Source organism: Eurypyga helias, unplaced genomic scaffold (genome assembly GCF_000690775.1).
Source record: "Eurypyga helias isolate BGI_N326 unplaced genomic scaffold, ASM69077v1 scaffold27852, whole genome shotgun sequence".
Lineage (NCBI taxonomy): Eukaryota > Metazoa > Chordata > Aves > Eurypygiformes > Eurypygidae > Eurypyga > Eurypyga helias.
Window position 1 is genome coordinate 18923 of NW_010235690.1, and position 13114 is coordinate 32036.

The window sequence follows — 13114 nt, forward strand, 5'->3', positions numbered from 1 at the left end:
CACACTGCTGCCCACACGCAGACCTGCCACCCGTGCAGGACTGATGCTGAAGCATCTGTTGCTACTTTCGCCTCTCTTCCCTGCTTCCCTTGCAGTTTAGCAGGCAGAGCATCCCTGCATCTCGCCTTCGCTGGCTTTGTGGGCAGCTGTGCTGGGCTCTGCCTGCTGTCCCGAGGCTGTGGAGCAAAGCAGGCAGCGGCTTTGTGTCCACAGCCATGGGCTGATGCCGGAGCCTGGAGACTCCCTGCTGTCAGCCGAGCTGGAGGTGTCCCCTCTGCCTCCGAGCAATAGATGGATGAGCTTTCTTCCCTCTCTAGGTCTGGAAGCTTTTGCAGGGGAAAAGGTTTTATGAACAGCATGAATTCAACCTGCAGGGGCAGAAAGGAACCTGCCAGTTAAGCCAGAAATGGGATGAAAACCTGGGAATTGGTTTGGATTCAGAGAGCGGGCATGGCCGTGCGCTTTGAGTGGATGCTTCTCACGCCCGCTCTGGCAGCGTGCCTCTGGCTACTGAAAGGGCCACCTCAGCCATGGTGAGTGTGCTTCTCTGCCTCCTCCAGCTGTTCTGGACCCAGCTGGGAGCAGGGAAGGGAAGCAGCAGCCTGCCTGGACTGTCCTGCTCCGCCATGCCAGGGCATCGGCTTTCCACTGCAGGGTAACACAGGGCAGAGGTCCATGCCCAGGGGCTGCAGTGCCAGCGTGCCCCACAGCACCCACAGCCTCTGCACTGGGGTGCACCCTGTGTCTGGGTGTTGGAGGGGGCTGCAAGGCTGTGCCGAAGGGACCATGCACCCCAGCTGGGGCTTGGGCAGAACTGACAGTGGCATCTGTGGGAACCCTGAAATCCTGCCACGCAATCCCGGCAATCCAGGGCATGTCAGCACTTTCTTTTGCTGCAGCCGATGCAGTGCTGCCTGCCTTGCATGCTGGCAGTTCCCACTGACGCAGGCCTGATCCCTGATGGAAGACGTAAATAGCATCTGCTTAATAATACAAGTTTCCTTGGAGTTAGTTAATTAAATGGGTCTTTGCAGCCTTGTACAGAGTTTTGTAGGCCTTTTATTATCATCTGTACGTATTGCTAGTGAATTATTAATGATGAAAGGCAAAGATTTACAGAGGGAATGAATGCTGTGGGGCACGTTCACAGTGTGGCTGGAAAGATGTTTGAGTCAGATCCTCCTTTTAGGTGCTCCGAGAGGATGAGGATCAAAATGAGGGAAGGGGCCCTAAGGCAGACTCTCGTGGGTCCAGGATCTTCCCTGCCCCCGCATCTTCCTTCTCTCCCAGTCGCGGGGTCAAGCAGAGTGGCATGGCCATAGGTGCTGGTGGCTGTCCTGGACCCGCTGACCTTTGCAGAACGCGTTACCGTAGGGATCCGACTTCTGCTTAGTAAAACCTCATTCCTGGCGGTTTCCTTTTCACCAGCCTTGGGGTCTTCTGGCTCAGCCGTGGCTGGGTCCAGGAGCACTCAAGACTGACGAGATTTCACTTTTTTCAGATATTTTAGCTTGATTGCGTCAGAGATAAGAACTCTCTGCCTGAACTTCACCAACCAGTGGTCTCAAGAAGGTGCCAGCTAATGCTGGTTCATCAGTTTTTCTGCCTCGCGCTGGCATTCCCAGGCAGTGCTGTGGTGAGCACCGTGCACTCCCCACTGCTCCCGTGTCCCGCAGCCCCGGAGCAGGGCACCTTCCACCGTGCAGGCTTTAGCCCCTGGGAGCAAAACCAAAGGGGAGTGTGAGCCAGCACAGGTGAGCGCAGAGCTGGAGGCAGGAATCCTTGCCCAGCAGTGATGGGAGATGCCGTTGGTCTGTGGGTGCAGATGGAGGTGCCCCGGCAGCGGGTGAGAGCTGGGCACGCTCCAGGGAGTTTCTGCTCTCCAGGGTAAACCAGCGCTCTCCTTCCTGCCACCTATGCAGTTTAAACAACATTCCCGTGTTGCTTGGTTGGGTTTTTTGACAGAAATAATTTGTTTGGCCCGTGTCCCGTCCAGTTGGTCACTCGCCATCCTGCTGTTTTACACTCCGAAGAAAATAATGGTGAACTGAAACCTTCATTTGGTAGAAATGCCAGATCCCAAGGATCAAGTGCAATTTGTATGCTCTTTATGTTTACATTTTATCTGTATAGAAAGTATATTATAGTTCTCCAGGCCAGGAGTTGAACCAATTTGATTCCAGATCCTCTCCCCCTCTCCCTGCATTCGTCACGTCCTCTGGGATTTCCAGCAGCTTCCTTCCTGGGGATGCAGGGAGCTGTGCTGGGAGGTCACTGCCGGAGGGGCTGGCTCCACTTCCAAGGAGGTCTGGGGAAACGCAGGGCTTGGTGACGAGGTGACAGAGTGCTTCAGAGTCTGGGAAACAGACCTGGCCGTGAGCATGGAGCGACACCTTCCTTTTGAACCCTCCAGAACACACCCTGTCTCTGGATGCAAGGAGGGGCTGGCTCTGGGTGCTGCCCATGGCTGCTGGGATCTGCTCCTTAATCCCTGGGAACGCTGCCTTGCTGGAGAGAGAAAGCTCAGCCCCAGCTGGAGAGAGAAAGCTCAGCACAGCTTATCTAGAGTTGTCATGGCAGGTTCTTCTGGGCTGCAGTGACTGGTGGCTTGTGGGGAGCCCTCAGTCCTTGGGAAGCCGGGCAGGGGTCCCTGCCCTCCCGCAGCAGGGGTTGGCAGCCCCACGGCCTCCTGTCTCATTTGCCTGTGTCATCGTGTGGTGCTCGCTCCGGGTGAGTGCTCCAAGGGGAAGTGGGAGCATCTTTCAATCATTCTGTAGCGTTTCCCCCACTGAATTAGGCTCCCGTACTCCATTCTAGCACAATCAGAATTGAAGGTGTCATTTCTTCGTCAGAGTCTCTCTAGCTGCTCCCAAAAGAAATTCAGTGTTTAATTACTTTTCTGACTTAGTCTGGTGTTTCTGAAAGCTTTTCTGTTAGGTAGCATGGTTCTGGGGATGGGACCGTGCTCCAGCTCAGCAGAAACAAGAGGTATTTATTTCCTGGCCTCCTTCAAGAAAGGGAAGGAAAAGCACATAATGGGAGTATGCTTTCTAGCCTGGCTTGTTGCAGCAATAAACACTTTTAATTGAACTCCTCATCAGCACTGAAGATGATAAAATGAGCAGATTAACCTATAGGTTGTTGTTATGATTTTAAAATTAACTTGCGTCCTCTCAGCACCTCTCTTTGGGGAAGTATTCAATGCCTTATAATTAAATTAATTAGCAACAATGTTTTGAAGCTGCTCAACCAAGGGGAATGCCTCAGAAGGATTTCGGAATTTTGCCCATCCAGCCTCTGACCGGTGCGAGGCTCCTTTCTCCCCCCTTGGCTGTGGGGAAGCCCTGACCGCATCGGTGCTGGTGGGGGCTCAGGTCTGGCCAAGCTCACTCCGCTTCTCCGCAGCCTCCTCGGAGAGGAAGGCTTTGCTGGAGCTAGTAAGTACAGTTATGAGAGGATTAGATGCTGGGTGTTCAGGCAGTTACCATTGAGAGGAGCAGAGCTAAGCGGACCGATGGCCGCGCTCGCCTGCACCTCGCGTGAAACCAAAACTGGAGTCAAGTTGGTTCATCTCCAGATGCTTTTTGATATTCATTAGCCACGTGTTATATACTGTAAATACATACTTGAGAAGTCAATCTATATTTTTATAAGCTTGAAACAAATGTAATATAATCTCATGAGGGACACTGTGTGCATTTCATGTTGACTATTGTCAGACATCTCCAGGGAATCACTGTTGGTTTGGAAGAATTATTAATAATAGTAATAAATGGTAAGAAAGATCTATTGACATTTTTGTTAATTTTGTATTTATTGAACTATGTTTGAAGATTGCAATAAGGAGACCTAAGTAAAAATAACCCCTGATTCTGCCCTGGCTTGTCTGTGTGGGTCATTTCAGGTGTTCTGATGAAAAGTACCACTTCAGCAAGGGTCGCAGGTGTCGGGTGAGGAATCGCTTTAGCAGCAGCGAGGTGTGAAATGATGCATTGTTTTATTAAATAGCGTGTGTGCTAAGATGAGCCTTTGCTCCTGCTGCAGAGGTGGAACTCAGGATGGTGGTTTCTTGATACTGGCACTTTGTTGCAGGGAAAAAAACCCTTACTTAACTAGTGTAGCTTGCATGTTTCGTGGACAGAAAGATCCGTGGGTTGGCTATCAGGCCAGATGCTGTTCAGTCAGGCAAGAATCCCTCCCATTGCCCTGAGGACCGGATCACCTTGGAAGTGCTCACAGTGTGGAGCTGTCAATACAAGTGCGATCAGCAGTGCTGTGGAAGTGTGGGGACGCTGCCGAGCAGAGGGAAAACACCGCAGCGTTACTGTGCTCAAGGCATGTAATTAATTGTTTAATTGAGTAAATGGAAGCAGTGTATAGCCAGCATGTTAAATGCAAACGCTGCACAAACAATAATATTAGAAATAATTTGTTGTGAGCCTCTCACTAGTTCGTGTTTCTTCTCTGTTTCTTGGGCTTCTTAAGGCCAAAGAACATGCACAAAAGCCTTGTTTCGCTGTGCTGACACCAGTGGCAGCTGCTAGGAAAAAGGAACTGAATGGGTGCTTAAAATAGGTGAAGTCTATTTGCCTTCTGTCGATCAATTAATTCAGCCAGTCTTCACTAGGAACCTGGCCAGGGCTATATTGGCACTATAAAGAAATAATTAGAGCTCTGAAGTGGGTTATGGATAGTGGATTGCAAGTCACAGCCAAAAACAGATGTGTTTTTTTGCCCAGTTAGCTGCACTCGTGCCTCCTGTGATCTGCAGGTGATGGTTTTGCCCCTCTTTTTTTGACCCCTTGGCTGGGGACAGCTCCCCTCCTGCCTGTGATGGGGGGCTGGGGTGCCCTGTGCTGCCGGGGGGGTGGTTACCCCCAGCACTGACAATAGGAGATGGTGCAGGGAAGGATGTGGGTGACGCTAGGGCATCGGTCTCGCTCGGGGCTGACGAGCAGGGGCGATTCTGTGTGTGTGGGCAGGAGTGGCTCCCCTGGGAAGGTGCCAGGGGAAGTCTGCGACGTGCCTCGTAAATCGAGCCATTAATAATTGAGACCATGTCATATGGAGACAAGTCTGCCATGGGCTGCCTGCAGCGGCTCGCAGCGCCAGAGCTGGGAAAGGTCAGCCTCAAAGGCGGTCGGCACGGGGCAGGCACCAGCCATGGCTCCATGGCCACAGTATGGGACCAGTAGCCTAGGTCTTCCCAGAAAGGGCTGTCAGGTGTTGGAATGGGCTGCCCAGGGAGGTGGTGGAGTCACCGTCCCTGGAGGGATTGAAGAGATGAGTTGATGTAGTGCTGAGGGACATGCTTTAGGGTAGACTTGGCAGTGCTGGGTCAACAGTTGGACTCGATGATCTTTAAGGTCTTTTTCAGCCAGAACAATTCTATGATTCTATAAGAGTGAAAAAAATAAAACTAAGGAAGGTAATTGCCCAGCAATGAGTTGTTACACTCCTGGATAATGAGCTGGCGTTAGTTAATGGCACAACAGGGGCTCCTTCCCAGGAGTTCCCCAGCTGTCCCACCGCGGGTCCGTCCTTGAGCAGTTCGCTGCCTACCACGCAGGCAGATTTTCTGGCTTATTGGGTCAAGCTGCTGCACTGAGCAGTGTCAGTGCCTCCCTGTCCTGTTTGAGTTGGAAACTTTGTCCATATAACTTAGTGCTCTCAGTTTTACAGCTGCCCTGTTGCCGTGATGGGTCGCACGGGCTGACATTGAAGTTGCTGCTCCCTTCTTCCCCCATCCTATGCCAACGGAGCTGACCAGCCTGTGAGTATTTTCTGCACAATGGACCACAGAAAAACCTCTCTCCATCTAATTCTACTGCCCTCATCCAGGGAAAACTACGGCCTGATGTGCAACTGTGTCTTGTATATCCAGTGATGGACTTGCCAGCTTCTGACAGCTGTCTTTGAGGGAGAAAACTAGCTCTGGAAAATGTCTGGAAAATCAGAGCAAACAGCATGGCTATCGTGCCGTGCACGGCTGGCCCGCAACTGAGCGATGCCAGTGTCATCTCCTGCACCCTGGAGAGCTTCCCACCACCAGCCAGGCCTGCACCCCAGTGTGCCCAGTCCGGGCTCGTGCCCCCAGCTCACCCCCGACGCTGACGGAGAGCACAATGTAATGGAGGACGTTGCTCTCTGGTGATAAAGGAGGGATCAATAAGCTGTTACGGGCGAGACACAAGATGCAAGATGCAGGAGCGCTCACTCAGGGAAGGGCTCAGCACTTGGCAGGTGCTGCCTCATATGAGGGGATGTTCTCAACAGAGCATTTATTGCACGGTGGTCTTGAGAACAGCTGGACGCAGTGTCAGGGAATCCATCACCTTCCCCATCCCTCTTTGACATGTACTGCAGAGAGGCTGCGTGGCCCCGTCTCTGCTGCGATGGCTGACGAGGCCAGGACGAGCCACTGCTCCTGTGACAGCAGCGTGGTGGGGTCAGACAAGCCTGGCCTCGCTGGTGCGTGTCCCCCGTCCACCCCATGCTGCCTCTGGGACGAGCGTGGGAAGGAGACAGGCAGGAGGAGCGTGATGCCCAGGGAATGTTAAGAAGATCCTGGCTCTAGAGGAAGAGCAACATTTAAATATGAACGACTGCTAATTATCAGGAAGAGATGGTGCCATCTATCATCATAATCAGCGATCTGTCAGTTCAAGTGTCACCGGGATGGATGCATCTTTCCTCCTGATATTAATCTCCCACCGTCTCAGTGCACAAGAAGAGCTTGGCACACACGGGCACAGCCAAAACGCCGCAGCTCCTCCTGCCCCTCCCCAGCACCCACCTCCCCGCCAGGACTTTGCTGTGAAGGACAGGTCCCCTTCCAGCCACCGTGCAGAACAAGGGACACGGTGTCCAGCCCTTCTGCTTTCGGAGCCATGCTCTTAATGTCCCACATGGGGCTCGTCAGCCCTTTCCTCAGCAAGATGACTGATGAGCATGTAAAGCAGCGCTGCGGGCAGTGCACAGCTGGAGCGATATCCTGGGAAGCGCAGCCAGCTGTCAGCTCCGGAGGGAGCGCCTGGGGCATAACGTGGGAAAACCAGAGGCTGCACCCTAAGGGGAGAGCATCCCACAGCTCTCAGGCTTTCCTGGAGCTAAGTGCGTGTTAGCCCTGACCTCGGGGTGGGGGGTAGGTGGGTCTCCTGGGGGGCTGCCTGCATCCTGCAGCAATTCCAGCTCTTGCATGCTCCTTTGTGAACTGCAAAAGCTGAGGGGAATGGATTAACTTTGTCACTGAAGGTGTGATAAGCGAGAATAAGAGAGTTGTTGGGGATGTTAGCTACTCAGGACATGCACCAGCTCGTGCCTTCCTCCCTGCTTGAGCCCAACACTTCTCACCAAAGCCAAGACTGCGGGCTTGGTTTCAGTCACCGAGCACAGATTAGGGGATTCTGGGACCTGCCCCTCATCCCGTGCTGGGGTCGTATGCAGCAGGAGCTCAGGGTGCTGGGCTTTGCGGCGGGTGCCGGTGCCGTGGCGCAGGGATGGATGCTCGCCCGGTGACTTGAGCTGCCCCTGCACCTACGGTTGCCTGCTGACGACCGAGTCTGCCCAGCAGTGAGAGGTGCCAGGAAGGCGCAGGAGCTGGGTAATTACACAATTATAAATGGCTTTGGCCTTTTTATCTTGCGGAGGCTGACAAGCACCTTCGGCATCAGACAAAGAGAAGCTGTTATCGCTGGGTGCAGCGGCTGCTTTCCTGGGCAGCAGCCACAACCGAGGGGGCACAAAGAAAAGCAGAGGAACAGCACTGAGTCAGGGGGTCTGGATCAGTCCCTGAGCCACCGTCCTGGCACAGGTTCTGCCGCACGGCCACGTGGCAGGGAGTGTCGGCGGGCCATTTTCCAGCCTGGCTTTCACTGCATTCCAACAACCTGCTGCATCAGGAGATGTGACAGCAGGAGCCCACGGGTGACAGGGGCTGTGCCCCCCTGCCCCTGCCTTTTTAGCTTTGTCTACACAGCGTTTGGAAGCCAAACAGACCCGTGATGGGAATGGCGCTGCTGGCTGGGACGTGTCCTTTCGCAGCAGCTTGCTGCAAGCTGGTGGCAGGTCTCTGGTGGCAAAAGGGGAAAGAAGAGGGATGGGAGGTTGTTTAGAGGGTTTCTGCTGTTTCTGACAAAGCAGAGCTCTGGTAAGGTGTTCTCCCTAGGCACCTGCCCCCTCACCCCTTTTTCTGTAGGTTGGCATATGACTTACAGGATCTAAGCAATTAAAAGGTCCTGGTTTATTAGCAGACCAGACTTTGAGGAATCAGCTGTTCCAGGAGTGGTGCACAACTGTTCAGAAAGCTCACTGCAAACAGACCCTTTCAGAGTGAGCTGCTGGGCTGCCGGAGCAGGCGAGTGGCCTTGGCACCTCTCAGGAGAAGCAGATGTCCTCGGTGCTTGGGGCGGTGGCGCAGGCTGGGTGACCAGCTGGCATCCTGAGACCACACAGGGCACCGCGACCGCTGCTCGTGCCAGCACCTCCCCTCCCCATCGTGACAGCAGCCCCGGGGGGGGCTCCCTGAGCTGCGAAAGCCGGCGATGGAAGCGATGCAAAGGCTGCATACAGGGGTCTGTATCGCACCTACGAAAACTGCCCTTAGGTGAGGGAAACTCCATGAGGTCCTGGGAATTGGCAGCAGCAGTGCAAGCGCATTCATTGGAAATGCAGCCGCACCAGGCTCAGGGCGGGGGGTGCCGAGCATGGGCGTTCATCAAACCCCACTTTCCAAATGGCCGATGAAATATTTACCCACAAACATTTAGCAGAGCTGAGCAGCATGGCAGCTCCCGCGGCAGTGGGGTCAGGGATGTCCTCCCACCTGCTCTGCCCCACATGCAGCACCCCCGGCTCTGGGGAGCAGCACGAGCCCTTTCCAGAGGGGCAGGGACACCCCCAGGCAGGGATGGCGAGGCTAGGCACCCCCTCTGCGTGCTGTGATAACCCCCCCAGGCACCCGCAGCGTGCGGAGAGCTGGTCTCGCTCTCTGCACAGCGCCACGGGAGCACGGCTCGCCGCTTTATGTACAGCCATAAACATCTCCATTAACTTGCACAGTATTTAAATTCCATAATGGAGCTGAAATAAAGCAGCAGCTTCTTATCCCCGCTGGAGCCCTGGATCATCTGTTACAAAGAGGCACTTTGGGGAAACCTCACACAGTTGGTTAAGGACTCAGAACTGGGCAATTTAGGGTTTTCTTGTAACTCCCTTCTCTTCAATGCAGCCTGCTCTCGAGGATGCTATCCCAGGGGAATACTGTATCTGTGTTTGCTGAATCCTTAATGGAGTGCTCAGAGGCGGTGGGCCAGCAATGGGGCAGTGGTGGGGCTTCTGTTGACAAAAGAAGCAAAGGTCTGGGTGAGCTGTCAAGAGCCAAACACGCATGGGAGGAAGGACGCCACGAAACCAGCCCAACGCAGCTGTGCAGGGAAAGGTGCTGGTGCTGTGCATCACGCTACGCCCTCCTCACGCCTGTGGCAGGCGAGCTGACCTCATCACAGCGGCACAGGGTGGGCAGAGGCAGCAGGGAGACCCCAGAGGACCTGGAACGGGTCTTCTGCCTTTGAAAGAAAAAGCATGGAGCCAGGAGGAGTCAGGGCAGAGACGCGGGTCCTGCTGCAGCCTGTGCTTGTTAGCAGTGAATAAACGCACTGCAAAGTTGAGGTAGCTCGGCTTAATTCATTCCCTGCAAGTGGCCATGTCCCACCATGCCGTGAGTGCCACGATGCACTTGGGCAGCATCAAGCAGGCAGTTGTCTCACACCGCTCCCTTCTGCAGCTCATTTCGGGCTGTGCCAAGGCGTGCAGTGCCTCTCCCCACCCTGCTCAGATGCTGTCTTCTCTGGGCAGACAACAACAATTTCAGCATTCAGTATGATCCCAAGGACCCCGTCTCGATGCAGCTTGGAAACCGAAAGCTCTTGGCCTGATCCACATGCCAACCCCCAGCCCCAGTGCGATCGCCGTGTCTGATGGACAGATGGACCCTGCAGGGAAGCTGGTACCCGGCACATCCCTGCCGGGGATGCTGCCAGAGCTGCTGCCAGCGCCGCTGCCCATGCCACCCAGGGACTGTCTGGCCACAGCCCTGGGGCTGGGGAGCTCGGGCAGCCCGTGCCCACTCACAGAGACCCTGCGGCTGCAGGGCCAGGGACGAGACGCAGTGGAGCAACGCGCTCCTGGTGTCCTGAGCACGGGGTGGCGGGGTAACTTCTCCAGGCATGGCCCTCAGCCATGGGGATTTTATGCTGTTAAATACTTGAAAGTGAACTCTATTTAAATGCCAGGAGACAATGAGATGAATGGGGCAATGAAAATGCTTTTTTGTGAGATTTAGGTGCTCTGGGGTGCTGGCAATTGGTGAGCTGGATAAACAGCAGGTAGTGGCTGTAAATACAAGCTCCCAGGGTAAGAGTATGTAAATTGGCAATGCTGTATGTCTCTGGGGAAAAGCAGGCTCAGGGACCCAGCCTGCTTCCACTCTGGCTGTTTCTGGGCAAAGCTAAATTAAGTGAAGGTATAATGCAGCTTCGCAGGAGAAGCAGAATTCATTACAGCAGTTCATGTGAGGAACAGCAAGGGAGTCATTCCCTCGCCACCATTTCATCACCAGGAATCCTGAAGAAACTGTTTTATCCTCATGCTGCCTGCACACACGTAGGTGTGTGCGACCCAAGGGGTTTTCACCTCTCAGTGCCATCGCACGCTGCCACACTCCTGCTGCGAGGGGGATGCTCCAGCCCAGCCGGCCTCTGCAAGTCTCTTCCCCGTGCGTTTGCTTGTTCCCACCCAGAAAAAGGGTCTTTTAGTGGGGCAGCTGGTTGTGCTGAGCTGGGCAGAAAGACAGTTGGAGTCAGCTCTGCAACACCCTTGATTTCCTAATCATGATTAAGTGCATAGTAGGGCCCACAGTGCCTGCAGCTGGGCAGGTCTTGGCTTCAATTATTTTATAAGAAAGCTCTATTATGACTGTACCATTTGCCCACAAAAGGATGAGAGTTTCCCCGAGCCTGTTAAAATGATTGTTAGCAGAGTATTGTCTTGCCTAATCAGAGCAGGGTGGCTCTCGGAAGCCGGCGCGCTGTCTCGCAGCACAGAGCGGAGCGATATATAAATCTCTGCTTTGACTTGCGAGGAAATGCGATGTGTCAGGTATCACATCACACTGCATCAAAATGTGATGTGGCATAATGAATCAAACTTCCAAAAATAAAACTTTCTTCTTGAAATAAACTTGTCACTGTCAATTTAAACTCTTGCCAAAGAATCGTGATTTGATGCAAGTTACTTTTGCTGGCAATTTACAGAAGTGGGTGTTTTTAATTACTATTTATAACACGGGTAAGAGACTAAAGAGAAAGAGACGAAGGTGTTTCTATCCAAATATGCATCAGCTGTACAACAGAAAACCCAGATCCTTCATGTAGCTCCAATATAGCAGAGTTTGAGAGGGAGAGAGTGAAACAGAATCCGCTTTGAGCAATCGAGGAAAAGGAACATTTCCTCCATTCCCACTTACCATAACACCCACGGAGGTGGCAGCGGCTGCTGCCAGTGGGGAGGCTCCATCCCCTGCCCAGGGAGGGCTCCCCCGGCCCCATGACGGGGACCAACAATGTGGCCGCACCCTCCCCAACAAGTGATGCTGGGGATGGGGGTGCACCAGGTGCCCCGTGGCAGGAGCGTGTCTGGGAGTGGGCAGGGAGCCATATGGTGGGATGAGAGGTGTAAGCACATAGCCCTTCCCATCCCCACTCCTGCAGACACCACCTGGTGCTGGGAACCAGCCCAGTCTGGGGAGCCAGAGGTGCCCCTCGCCAGCCCTGGGAGCCAGCCCTTCCTCAGAATCTAGAGGGGCGAGGGCAGGGATGGCCCTGCCTGGTGATGGGCAGCCCCGGGCTGTGGGGAGGGTCTGCAGCCCACCTGGGGGAAGTGCAACAGGATTTTCTATTTTATACGAAGTACATAGGCCTAGAGGTTTGAATTATTCAGCTGTTTACACCAGTCACACTGCAACAGGAAGATGCATTTCCCCAGATTACAGCCCTCATTTACACATCCTTGATCGTGGGTAAGTGCAGGGGCTTGGCCACACGCCACTCTTCCCACATGGCACTCCATGGAAAAACCAGCGGGCAGACGAGGGAACGGGGCTGACACCCACCGCTGGTGCAGGGAAGAGTGCACCCTGATGTAGGGCTGCAGTGGCTCCGCAAATTTTAAACCAGCAGCAAGAGATGAAAGAAGATAGCAAGATGTATGGGCTCAGATCAAAATTTTGTCAGACTTCCCGTGTCAGCGAGGAGCTGGGAATAAAAGGAAATCTGTCAGAGAGAGCCTGAGAAGCTAAAATACAAGACACAGCAAGGAGCCGTGGTTATTGATGATGAAATCCCTGAAATTTGGTTCCTATGCATCAATGTCTAACTGCACTGAAAGATTCTGTGTGTTCCTCTGATTCAGTCTTTTAGGAAGAAAAAAGCTGATTAAAATTCAGCAGTCTGAGGTATTTTAAGTGGTTATTTAGAGACAAAAAACTTACAAAATTCTGCAAAGAGGGAAGGGATTCTGCCTTGTCAGAAGATTTCAGTCTCCCAGCAAGATTTCGGTCTCCCAGCCTGGAAAAGGGCATTTGCCTGGGAAAAGCCCCGATCTGGCAGTGATGCTGATTAGCACAGGCACTAATCACGGTGCTACCTCATTCATACACACAGCCCTGTAATCACTGGGGAGTAACGAGGCGGTGACACTCTCCTGGCTGCAAAGACAAAACGCGTGCCACTGTGCCGCGCCGGCAGGAGTGCGACGGGCCCCTGCCCGGGTAACCACCCACGGGGATGTGCTGGTGGGACCCACCGAGCCACCCAGCCCAGCTTTAAATTTGCCAGCTGGGACCTGAGCCCTGGCAGGTGTCGGAGCAGCCAATCCCCCAGCCCCTGACCCAATTCCTGCCCCCTGACCAAAGCCAACAGGCCTCGAGCAAAGCTGCTCCCCGTGTTGGTAACCACCATGTGCTCGTCCCGGCGGCTGCTGTCACCCCTGTCCTCACCCTGTACCACCATCCTCCCAGGAGCTCAACCTGTCCCAGCCTCTGCCGGGATGTGACGAA